The sequence below is a fragment of the Chenopodium album genome, chromosome 6 (assembly GCF_948465745.1).
Source record: "Chenopodium album chromosome 6, dcCheAlbu1.1, whole genome shotgun sequence".
NCBI lineage: Eukaryota > Viridiplantae > Streptophyta > Magnoliopsida > Caryophyllales > Amaranthaceae > Chenopodium > Chenopodium album.
In genome coordinates this window covers 28919909-28932390 of record NC_137839.1, presented here as the reverse complement: position 1 = coordinate 28932390, position 12482 = coordinate 28919909, and the positions used below count along the sequence as shown (strand labels likewise).

Below are 12482 nucleotides of genomic sequence, written 5' to 3'. Positions count from 1 at the left end.
ACAAGGGTCAAAGAGTGAACAAGTGTCGAAAAAGAATTCTTTGAAAGGTTCAGCCATGCAACCTACTCCACTTGTTGGTGACAATGTCCTTCAATCGCTCACTAAGGATTTAACTTTTCTACACAATCGTTTTAGTCATTTGCCTAGTGACGATCCCATTGAAATTGCACTTCCTAAGGCAATGTTCCACTATGATGAGGATGCAAGTGCATGGTTAAACAAACAAGATGTGAAGGAATTTTTAAGAGGTTCAATGCTTAACATTTCTCTCATTCAAATATTCATGAGGTACGGGCACATGCCACTTAAATTAATTATGTTATTCATATTAGTGTTGTTTATCCTTCATATGTCAATTAATTTTTCATTGTCCATGCACGCAGAGCACTACGGGAACACTTAAGTGACACTAATTCCCTTGGTAAAGTTGGGTGGTTATGCCCCGAACAGACATCCGAGATTAGAATCTTACACAACTCCCCCGAGGTGATGTATTATGTTAATCATAGTATTAGGGAATCAATGCATGCGGGAGACAAGTTCATATTCGCCCCATGTTACGAGGAGTACGTTTAACCATGTGTAATTCAACTCTTTCTACATTTGAATTATATGTTGTACCCTAATTATTGATTTGTTTGTGTATTGTGAATTTATGTAGGTTTCATTGGTTCCTCATGGTGATTTGTCCTGCTAATAACACAATCTTTCACCTTGATTCAGCTCGATCAACAAAGAAGTACCTCGTGATGTCTGTACTACAAAAGTAAATATAGTTACCTAGTGTTGATTATCTTAACCTAACTCATTTAATAGTCAAACTAATCAAATTTGAATTTACTTTCCTATAGTATTATGAAGAAGATACATGGTCGTGCTCCACGGGGTCCTACATGGAAATCACCTATGGTAATGCCACATCATATTGTGATTATCTTAATAAACATTGCTAAAACAATTTGTGGATTTTATGTGATGTGTGATTCATTTGATTTGTTCCTATACTAGTGCCCACAACAAGATAATGGAGTTGATTGTGGATTATACGTGATGAAATTCATGCTTGACATAGCGACTCATTGTACCAACACCATACATCTTGATGAGGTACAACCTAAAACGTAGTAAAATGCTCTTTTTCTGTGATTTCAAGGCTTAGCCACCAAAAACTAAGTATAATTGACATGTTATGAGAAATAACTAGCTCATTAGTTAACAAATGTAGAAAATGGGAAAAGTAGAAGTCTTTTAGGCCTTATTTAGGCTATTTAGGATGAAAATGGGTCCTAAAACTTAGTAAGTTGCTCTTTTTAGGTGATTTCAAGGATTAGCCACCAAAAACTAAGTATATTTGATATTTTATGAGAAAGAACATGGTCATTAGTTAAAAAATGTAGAAAATGGGCAAAGTAGAAGTCATTTAGGCCTTATTTAGGCTATTTAGGATGAAAATGCGTCCTTAAACTTAGTAAAATGCTGTTTTCTGTGATTTCAAGGCTTAGCCACCTAAAACTAAGTATAATTGACATGTTATGAGAAAGAACATGGTCATTAGTTAAAAAATGTAGAAAATGGGCAAAGTAGAAGTCATTTAGGCCTTATTTAGGCTATTTAGGATGAAAATGCGTCCTTAAACTTAGTAAAATGCTCTTTTTCTGTGATTTCAAGGCTTAGCCACCTATAACTAAGTATAATTGACATGTTATGAGAAAGAACATGGTCATCAGTTAAAAAATGTAGAAAATGGGCAAAGTAGAAGTTTTTTAGGCCTTCTTATAAACCGTTTTGACCTAAGTATTTAATTTTTTACATATTTATTTACACATGTTTAACTTAACTAATTTAATTAATTCTAACATAATTTATATATATTCCAAGTTTGCAAGGTGAAAAAGGGAGATCCGTTAACAAGCAAGGACCTTAATGAAGTTCGAGACATGCTGGCATCTTTCATCACCTTCAATTGTAAATGTCACATCATTTTGAATTTATACTTTGTTAATTAACTTTTAGACTACAATATTGACTAGTTAGTATTGTTTGTATTTATTTATATCACACTTTATTTATTGTATTGCATTTGGTTTTTAATTATTAATGTCTAAATATATATTTATAATTCTTGTTATGATTATTAATAATAATTATATTATGGCAGAATTTATAACAATAATATGGCAGAATATTATAGCAGGATCAGTTGCAGGAATAATTGCAGGCAAAACGAAAAAAAAAATATATATATATATATATATATATATATATATATATATATATATATATATATATATATATATATATATATATATATATATATATATATATATATATATACATACATATATATATATATATATATATATATATATATATATATATATATCCCTATTATTGCCAAGGGTTCAAAACCGGTGGCAAAAGTCAGTTTTCCACCAAAAAAAAACCGCGCATTTAAATTGCCACCAGTTAACCGGCGGCCATAATTAATATTACCACCGGTTAACCGGTGGCAATAAGCCTTTTTGCCACCGGTTTTGAACCGGTGGCCTTGCTTGGGTTTATTGCCACCCCCCAAATGACCACCGGTTCAAAACCGGTGGCATTGGGGGGGTTTGAACCGGTGGCCAATTCATATTTTCGCCTAGTGAACCACACGCCTTATGGAGAATACTTACAAAGGTGTTTGTGGAACTCACATGAATGGTAAAATGCTTGCAAAAATAATTTCACGACAAGGGTACTATTGGTCCACTATGGAACATGATTGCATACAATATGTTAAAAAAATGTCCAGAGTGCCAAATGTTCGCTAAGTTACAACACCTTCCACCATCCGAACTATACAATCTCACTTCCCATTATCCTTTTTCAACTTGGGGAATTGAAATAATTGGTAAAATTTCTCCAACAGGAGCAGGAGGACACGAGTACGTATTAGTAGCCATTGATTACTTTACCAAGTGGATTGAGGCTGCTTCTTACGTAAATATCACTTCTAAACATGTTGCAAAGTTTCTCGAACGAAACATAGTTTTTAGATATGGAGTTCTACATGAACTAATTAGTTATCAGGGATCTCAATTCAAAGCCAAAGTCGAGACCCGCTTAACTCGTTATAAAGTAAAACATCATCACTGGGTATTTTTTTAAACAGGTATAAGCGGGTACCCGCAACCCCAACAAGCTGGCCCATGACCCGGCCCATGAACTTGGAATTTTAGCGGGTCGGGTACCCGACCCATGAAATTGACAAAATTTGCTAAAATACCCGTCAGGTATTTTGCGTGTCTTTGGGTAGTCGGGTCGGGACAACCGGTTCGGGTTTCTTTGAACACCCCTACCTACACCACAGCCGTTCATAGTAAAGCTCCCGTGTACATGCACCTTCCAAACCTGATCAAGGTTGTCCTGAGCAACCGGCCTTGTCATTTCGACAATGAAGTCGGCAAACGCTTGACCCTTCACTGACTTTCTTGATTCATAGGTGATTTCAAGACTTTGCATTTCAATAGCCCATTTGAGCATTTTGCCGGATGTGTCCAGGGTTGTCATTGGCCGCTTGTAGGGGATATTTCAAGCATTATCCCAAACTTGAACCCCACTGTGATCATACGGTGGCGTCCAAAGGGAAAGAAGATAGAGCAAAAGAGTAGCCAACAAGTTTTCGGAACTTGTAAATCGTTCACGAGGTGAAGGTTACACCCCTTAACGATCCAAGAGATCGTCAACTGCAATAGGTCTGGAACCATGACTGGTAGTACGGGGATGAAGGTACAAATCCAACCTAAAAGAGATTGAACCTGTCCTAATAATAAGCCTCTACTTTATTCTGATCGTATTCATGTGTGCTTTTTGACTAACATGCAATCAATAGGTTTACCCTAAACCTGTTTATCTATGCTGGTTGAATATTAGTGCACAAACAAACTATTATTGGCGATCACTTGAATTATAATCAAAGTAACCCTAAACAAGATTATTAATTATCTTATTAAGCATGATTACAAGTACCAATTCCCTTTAAACATGCATAAAAGGTGTGATCAATTAATAACAATAATAATATATCAAGCAACATAATAATAATAATAACAATAATTATAATTATAATAATATTCATAATCATGTTCATGTTAAAAAATAAAGTATAATAATAGCAAGATCCTACGCATGATACTAACAAGATTAATAACAAACCCTAGCATGTCACTAAACAATAAAAATCAAAGCTTTATCCCTAACATGATACTAACATGATATTAGGAAGAGAATAGGAAGCATTGCACGAATCACAATTGATATAAGCAAATCACCCTAAATATCATACTAAACAAAGCATCCTAACATGATACTAGGAACATCCTAAACATGATACTAGGAATCAATAAAACATCCTAACATGATACTAGGAATCAAAATAACAATCTAAGCATGATTTCTATATCATAAAATCAATAAATCAATTAAAGCACTTACTTGGGTGCCTCGTACCTCTTTCTAATAACAAAATACACGCGTTAGTAACTTCAAGGAAAATAAAATCAAAGATTTAAATTAAATAATTGAAAGAGAGATTTGGGACCAAACCCTCAGAAATTAAAACCTTTCACGTCTAGGGCAAAGGCAACTTCGAATTTGGCTAGGTGTGTCTAGTGCTAATGTATGAGGAATTGTGTTTGTAAAAAGATAGGTTTAGAAAGAGATAGAGAATCAAGAAATTATTGATGAGAGTTGATGATTGAAAAGGGGAGATATGACCTCTATTTATAGAGAAAAAAAAGAGTCGAAGAATAAGAAAAGAATCCGAATTCGAATCGAAATAGAACTCGATAGACAGCAGTTTTTTGCAGATTTTGTTTTTATCATATCTTTTGATCCAGAAGTCCAAATAAGACACATAATATGTCGTTCGAAATCTCTTGAAGTCTACTTTCCAACCCAATTAGAATCACATTAAAATATTTTGTATATAAGAAGATATGACCGAAATAGTAGGACGGTATCAGTTTTGGATAGAGTTTTGTATCTCATTCATATATTTTTTGTTATAGCTCGGATTTAATATTATAATATATCATTGGAAAGATAATTTCAAGATCTATCCAACCATATAAGATTTGGATACAGATTATGAATCACGAAAATAATATCTAAATGTCTTTAAACATCTTTAAATTCCAATAGAATTAGGATTTTTAAAAAAAAAAAAAAAAAGGAAAGTTTTTATAAAAGGAAAGTTTTTATTTAACTCAAATTCTTTAATCTTATCTTTTCAAAGAGGATAATTAAGATATTTTAGAAAATTATAGAAGCTTCTAATTAATCCTAATTAGTTTAGGAATAGGATTAGACCTTTGGACCCTCCACATGATCATTGGGCTATAGGTAAGATCCGATTCGAGCTCAGTTTAGTATTTTGGCCATAACTTCCTCATTATTCATCGGAATTGGGCTTATAATATATTGTTGGAAAGGTATTTTCAAGCCCCATCCAACTACACCATTATTGGACCCATATCATGGACTACACTAAATTGGAATGCACGTTTTTCAAAAAATAGGGTAAGAAAAGAAATATTTTCAAAAACAGAAAGAAGAGATATTTTAATAAAAACATCTTCATCACTAGACTTTTCACACTTTCGCTTCGTTTGATAATCAAATGACATGAAAGGTATTCATCACTAGGTTTGGTTTTGGGGAGACACAAATGGGTGTCTACACCACTTGAGGGGCTGATCTATGTAGATCACCACCGAATGTGCCAAGAAGTATGGTTTCAACTTCTTAACATCCATGTAAAGAGCAAGAACAAATTTTTCAACCATGGGGTACCGGAGTTCAGCATTTCTGAGGACATGGCTAATGAAATAGACCAGGAGCTGATTGTCGTCTCTCTCAGAGATGAGAACAACACTTAGGGCATCATCTGAGACGGCTAGGTACATGTAGAGCGTCTCTTTTGGAAAAGGGATAACAAGTCTTGGCAAGGAGTGTAAATGTTCTTTCAGTTTTTGAAAGGCCGCCTCAGCATCATCCCCCCACTCAAAACTAGTCTTCTTCCTAATTTCTTGGAAGAAGTAAAGGCATTTGTCACCTGACCGGCTGAGTAATCTCCCAAGCGTAACTAGACAACCGGTAAGCCTCTGAGCTTCCTTGACAGAGTGGGGTGACTTCATGTCAATTACCGCCTATATTTTCTCGGGGTTAGCCTCTATCCCCCTTTGATGAAACAGGATTCCGAGAAACTTCCCAAACTTAATACCAAAAACACACTTTTTGGGATTTAACATGACCTTATGCCGCCTGAGTGTGGTGAAAGTTTCTCGGAGATCAGCAAGGTGACCCGTCTGTAGCATTGATTTGACTATCATTTCATCAATATATGCCTCTAAATTCCTTCCAATCTGATTAATGAAGACGGTATTAATCATCCGTTGGAAAGTAGCCGGCGCATTCTTCAAGCTAAACGGCATCACCATATAGCAGAAAAACCCCTGATTTTTTACGAAGGCCGTCTTTTCTTGATCTTTTTTACACAGGGGGATCTGATGGAAGCTGGAGTAGGCATCCATAAAAATCATCAAGGCATGCCCGACTGTAAATTCGACAAGGTTGTCGATCTTTGGAAGCGAGTAACTGTCCTTTGGACATGCCTTGTTCAAGTCAGTATAGTCTACACACATGCACCAAGTTCCATTCGACTTCTTTACAAGCACCACGTTCGTAACCCAATCAGAAAAGTGACATGGTCGAATGAACCCGGCGTCTAACGGCTTCTTGACCCCAGCAGCTGCCGCCTGACTTCTTTCCTCACCTTGATTTCTTTTCTTTTTCCGGATGGGCTTATTTTTTTGATCCACAGTGAGTTTGTGGACAGCAAGATCCGGGTTGATGCCTAGCCTCTCTTCCACTTCAAAGGTAAAAATGTCTTTGAATTCTTTTAGCCGAAGGTGGAAGTCTGCACCAAGCCTTTCAAAAGAAGTCGTCCCTACCTTAACCGTCCGCTCTGGTCGGCTATCATCCAGAGGGATATCAATGTGCTCACTAGTCGGCTAGGGACGGAGATCATCTAACCGTTCCCCAATCAGTGATTGTTATTTCTTCTCCTTCTTCACCTCCACCAGCTGTTCAGTTTTTCTTTTCTTTGCGGCTGCTGGACGGGGTGAATCAAGGTCATTGACGTCGTCAAGGTCAATATATTGGCTCCTTCGACTGACCAGCTACGACAGTAGTCGACTTGACGTCCGAGAGATAACACTCCCTTGTCGTCTTCTGATCCCCGTTGAGGGAGCCAACAGAGCCATCATCCTTGTCATACTTTAGAAGCATGAGAGCTGGGATGATGAAGGCCTTGCACTCATTCAGAGTAAGTCGGCCAAGAATGATGTTGTAAGCGGTCAGCTCTTTAACCACTAGGAACCGGACGAGCATGTGTCGCCCTTTCCCTTTCTCCCCCAGCCGGATGGGTATGTCAATTTGTTCGACTGGGTTCACGACCCCTCCTCCAAAGCCAACTTATGGATAGGAGACGTCGCACAGGCTATCCCGCTTGTAATTAAGCCTAGACAAACACTTTTAGCTGCTGAGATCAGAGGAGCTACCCGTGTCTGTGAGGATTCGGCCAACCAGCTGCTTGGCAACCTTGCATTCAGTAACGACTACGTAGTCATGCGGTCGTTCTTAGTGATGAGGACGTCTGGGAATGTTCCACTTGAGGACGATTGTCCATCATCAAATGAGTGGATCATTCTCTTTAGATGATCCTTGGTGCCCCGAATGGTCGAGCCACAGCTTGCGAATTCGCCTGCTATAGTGTATATCGGGTCCTTTTTAGTATCCGAGCAACTAGTAGGTTGGACAGTTTTTAACGACTGCCCCAGATTCGTCTTAGAAGTTGCTTTAGACTTCAAGACATAGGACTTCAGCAGGCCCTTGTCAGCCAGACGGTCCAACGTCCGCTTGAGACTATAGCAGTCGTTGGTGTCATGGCCCACCTCCTGATGGAAATGGCAGAATTTATTCTTGTTCCGCGACTGAACGGAACTCTTCATAGGGTTCGGCTTCTCAATAGTCAGCCGGTCCTTCACCTTTGTAAAGATGGTGTAGCTGTCTTTATTGAATCCATACCGTGAGACTTACGGTTTGAATTCTTTCTTTTTATTTTTGGACATCTGGTCAGGTTCTTCAACTGCCCAAACTTTTTTTCTCTTTTTTCTCTCTTCAACTCTCTGAGCCGGCTGAGCAGACCGACTCTCTTTATGTTTGTCGGACTTCTTGGAGTCCGATTGATGGCTGGACGAGCAGAGGTCGGTGGTTTGAATAAATCTTTCCGCCTCTATCAACGCCTCTTGAAGGGTGAAAACCCTCTTTCGAACAACGTCGAACTTAAAAGTTGATCCATCCTTCAGACCCTTGAAGAAGTTTGTATAGGCTACCTCATCAGACATCCCTTGAGTTTGAATTCTCACTTGGTTGAACCGCCTGATGTAGGAGCGAAGTCCTTCTAAATCTCCATGTTGGATGGTGCTCAAGTCGAGACTTGTTTTCTTGGTAGGGATGTTCATTGAGAAGTTAAAGGCAAGCTTCCTAAAGTTGTCGATGCATCCGGCAGGCAGGTTGCCAAACCATTATTGGGCAATGCCCTTCAATGTAGCCGGGAAGCACCGGCACCACATAGCATCCTCCAGCCCCTGCATGTGCATGAGGTTGGAGTAGGCCATGAGGTGGTCCTCCGGGTTTGTGATACCATCATAAGCACCCACCAACACATTCTTAACCTTGGCCGGCTATGCAACCTCGTTATCTCCTTGGTAAATGCAGAAGTTTGTTCACCAAGTTTAAGCAAACAGAGCTGACAATCCAAAGGTTGAACGTTATATGCCGCCTGTCCCCTAAAGAGGGTCGGCTGCATGAAGTGAAGAGAATATGGACCATAGACCGTAGGGGGTACGTACGGTGCATTCCCAATAATCTAAGGGCAAGAACGGACGGTATTACAGCCTGTACGGCTCTCATGCAAGGATTGAATATTCCTTGCAGATGTATTCTTGAAGATGCATGGAAAGCTCAAAGTAGAGGCTGACTCAGACAGCTGCTGACTTCTCCTGCGCTCAATGATTTGCCAAGCATCGGGATTAGATTTTTTATTACCCACCGGTTGTTCCTCTTGGCAGCGATTTCTTTGATTCTTCTGGGGCAGAAAAATCTTGGACCAGTCTAGGGTCCCAGCTGCCTTGTCCTTTGGATGCGGAGTTGGTTTCCTGTCCCTGACTGGCTTCCTCCTCTCTAGAGGAGTCTTCCTTGCCGACTGACCCTTGCTTGGGCCAGCCTTACTTTTGGTGATCAGATCCTTGATTTCACCCTTGAAACTAGTCATGAATTTCATGACTTCGTCCCAGGTGACTGGGGCAGATCCGTTTTCCGTTTGGGTTTCCCCTTCCGGCTGACCAGTGTGCCTGCTTGTACCCGCCTGGCTTGCACCTCGTTCTAGAGTGTCTCTAGGACAGATGCGCTTGGTAATGAGAGAGCCATCTTTGGCTATTTAAGTTTCGACCTGAGGATCCTCATCCTCATGGTCAGTAAAGACCTCCGGCTGATTAATCGTGAGGTCAAGAGGCGGTACATACTCTTGAACCATCCTTGAGGTACTCTCCCCACAGACGGCGCCAAATTTTTTGGGTATTTTTGTCCCTCGGGAGAGTTACAACTCGAGGATTGATTCGACTGCGCCTATACCTATAAAACAACGGAGACTCCGGGTGTTTGGAGCTCCGCCTCCGACGATCAAGTTAGTACTTGAGTATGAACGGGAGAAAGTGCGGAAAAAGAGATGAGATCTTCTCGGATTCAGAGATCGGGTGTTTCTTTGATGTGAGAGAATGTAGGGTAGGTGCAATAAATTATTGAATCTGTCCCAAATTTTGGGGAATATCTTCCTATTAATAGGGTCATTAGAGAACGTGCCCCTACTAGGTCATTTGACCTAGATTTGGTGGGCTGCGCCGTTTTACGGCGTTCTTGGGAATTGGGCCTTGAATGCCGTAATTCTGGAAAGCATCTGAGGCTAACACGTGTCAGTTGGAAACTGGCCCAAATGGACCTGCCTAGGCTTGACACGTGGCCCTCTCTGATTGGTCCACGTGGATAGGGTAATTTTACCCAAAACAACCCTGCTCTTATATTTAATTAATTTTTTCCGGAAGGTAATCACACTATCGATCTTTTGGAGTTGCTTGATTCTAATGTGATTGTATTAAATTATTAGAACTGTTTGGTCATAATTTGTTTATTAATTGTACTTTGTATTATTATATGTGTAAATTTTATAATTGTAATTCATGTTATCAAGTTTGTTTATGTATATGATTGACTATTGGTATTATATGATTTGATTGGATATGAGTATCGTATTACTTTTTTTGTTTATGATTGATTATTTCTAGGGTTTTTAATGTTGTTTATACAGGGAGTATTGTTTTATCAAGGTTTTAGGGTTATTAGTGCATAGTATTATTTTGGATTGATTTACTAGTATGATTGCCCTATAAGAGTTGAGATATAATATGATTGAATAGAGTTTGAATTATTATATTATTTGGGAGTCCATGCCATTGTTGAGATATTATTTATTATCAACTGAAAGATTATTTGATCGAGTATGAGATCAAAAGGTTGAACATATTATTTTGTTATTAGTTTGAGGCTTGGCGTTATAGACCTTAGTCCTTGGCATATTGGTAATGAGATAATGATCATGAGTTAAGAATGAGGTACAATCTTTATTATTTATTTTTCTATGGTCCCCTACAATGGGAATTGACCCATATGTGGTCTGGTTTAAGGTGTTTTTCTGGTTATTGAGAGTATTCAAGTTTTTATACTTGTTGGTTTGTTATTCGAATTACTCATGTCCAAGGCTAGATATAAAACAAAGAGCGTAGCACATTTATGGGACAGATGAGTTGAGTAAAGGTTCGTATTATTCTTCGAGGTTGAGTTGATAAAGCTATTTTCAGAAAACAATGTGTAAAGTAGTTTTAAACTACATTATTTAATTGAGCTAGTAATGTTGATTATTCTATTATTCTTTGTATTATGAAATGTGGTGATTACTCACTTTTGCTAATGTGAGTGTTTGTTTGTTTGTTTAGTTACTTGTGTTTGCGGTCATGTCTTTTTCTTATGATGGCCCTGCGACGATCTATTTTGGAATTTGTCTTTAATGGTGAGCAGTCAAGGTTGTGACAGGTTAATCAAGTGATGATTGTAACAAAAGGAGCTCAAGTGTTTCGATTAGTTTGCTATAATGAGTTTGAAAAGTTGTATAAATAGCTCTCCTAGTTTATTGAGGTGTACAGTTGGGATTTTGTAAGCCTTAACACTTGACAGGTTGTTGAGTGTGACGGTGATACCTCCGATTTAGGCGTATGCTTCCGCAATTTTTAATTAAAGGTTATCTAATTTTCCTCTATTTGTTGTTTATAATTAATTAGTAAATCGAGGGTGTTACAAAATGCCTAAAATGTCTTCTATCTTTCCGATTCTTGTATATGATAGCCAAAAGAAGGAAGTAAGGCCTATTTATTTCTAATATGGTTAATTATGTTAGCCTAGGCCTTAACGTCACTTGTTATTGAGAAAGACCTCATGCAGCAGTGGCTCAGAGGTCACCTCGCATCCTTGAGGTGCGAGGTTCGATTCTCGAGACATTGCCAGCCAGGCTTATGTGATGGACCCTTCTAATAGAATCCAGTTGACCTTACCTTATTATTTTCAAATTTGACAAGTTTATTGCTATTTTGAATACAAAACCTCAAATTTGGCTAAAGATACCTTCTTTACCCCTTTTTGTTGTATTACATGAACGAATTAACACCCTTTTCCATTCAAATAGCAATTATTATGTGAATTATAATCTTTATTCTCATGCATGAGAAAATTTGACAAGCTTAATGAACATGACCCACCCCCTTGCTCCCTAACCCCAGACCCACTGCAGCAGCAACCACTGCAACAAGCCCGCAGCAACCAGCAGACTACGAGGCCAACATCAACACTCCCCAACCCCATGAGACCAGCGGCATTGGGCTGGTGTTATAGACAACTTGTATAATTTACTGATTAAGAGGAAATTTGAGGGGGAAAGCTTGGAAATTTAATTAACAAATTGATAATTTCTTACAAAAGGTAGTAGGTTTAGCATACAAAGCTCATATTAGTGACTTAATGTCACAACTCTCCTAATAGTGACTAAAGGCAACAACTCTCCTAAGGAATACTCCAAAATTCTGTCTGCCTTCTCCTTTCCCCTCTATCTATTTATACTAAAACTAAGGACTATAAACCTAATAATACTAGACTACCAATATTGCCCTTCCTTAGGTTAATCTAATATAGCAGGCAGCATGTACTCGTACTATAATCATTATTTGGTTTTTTTTACAGCAAATGTACAAATGACATTAGCCTAACTTTAGCAC

At 38.4% G+C, this 12482-nt stretch overlaps 1 long non-coding RNA gene across 1 annotated transcript; it reads left to right on the top strand.

Moving 5' to 3' along the window:
- Window positions 1–647: 647 nt before the first annotated feature.
- LOC145634786 (uncharacterized) lies at window positions 648–1053 on the top strand. Its single transcript, XR_014113559.1, has 3 exons — window positions 648–766; window positions 852–909; window positions 1009–1053. It is a non-coding gene; the product is annotated as an uncharacterized LOC145634786 (long non-coding RNA).
- The last annotated feature ends 11429 nt before the right edge of the window (window positions 1054–12482 follow it).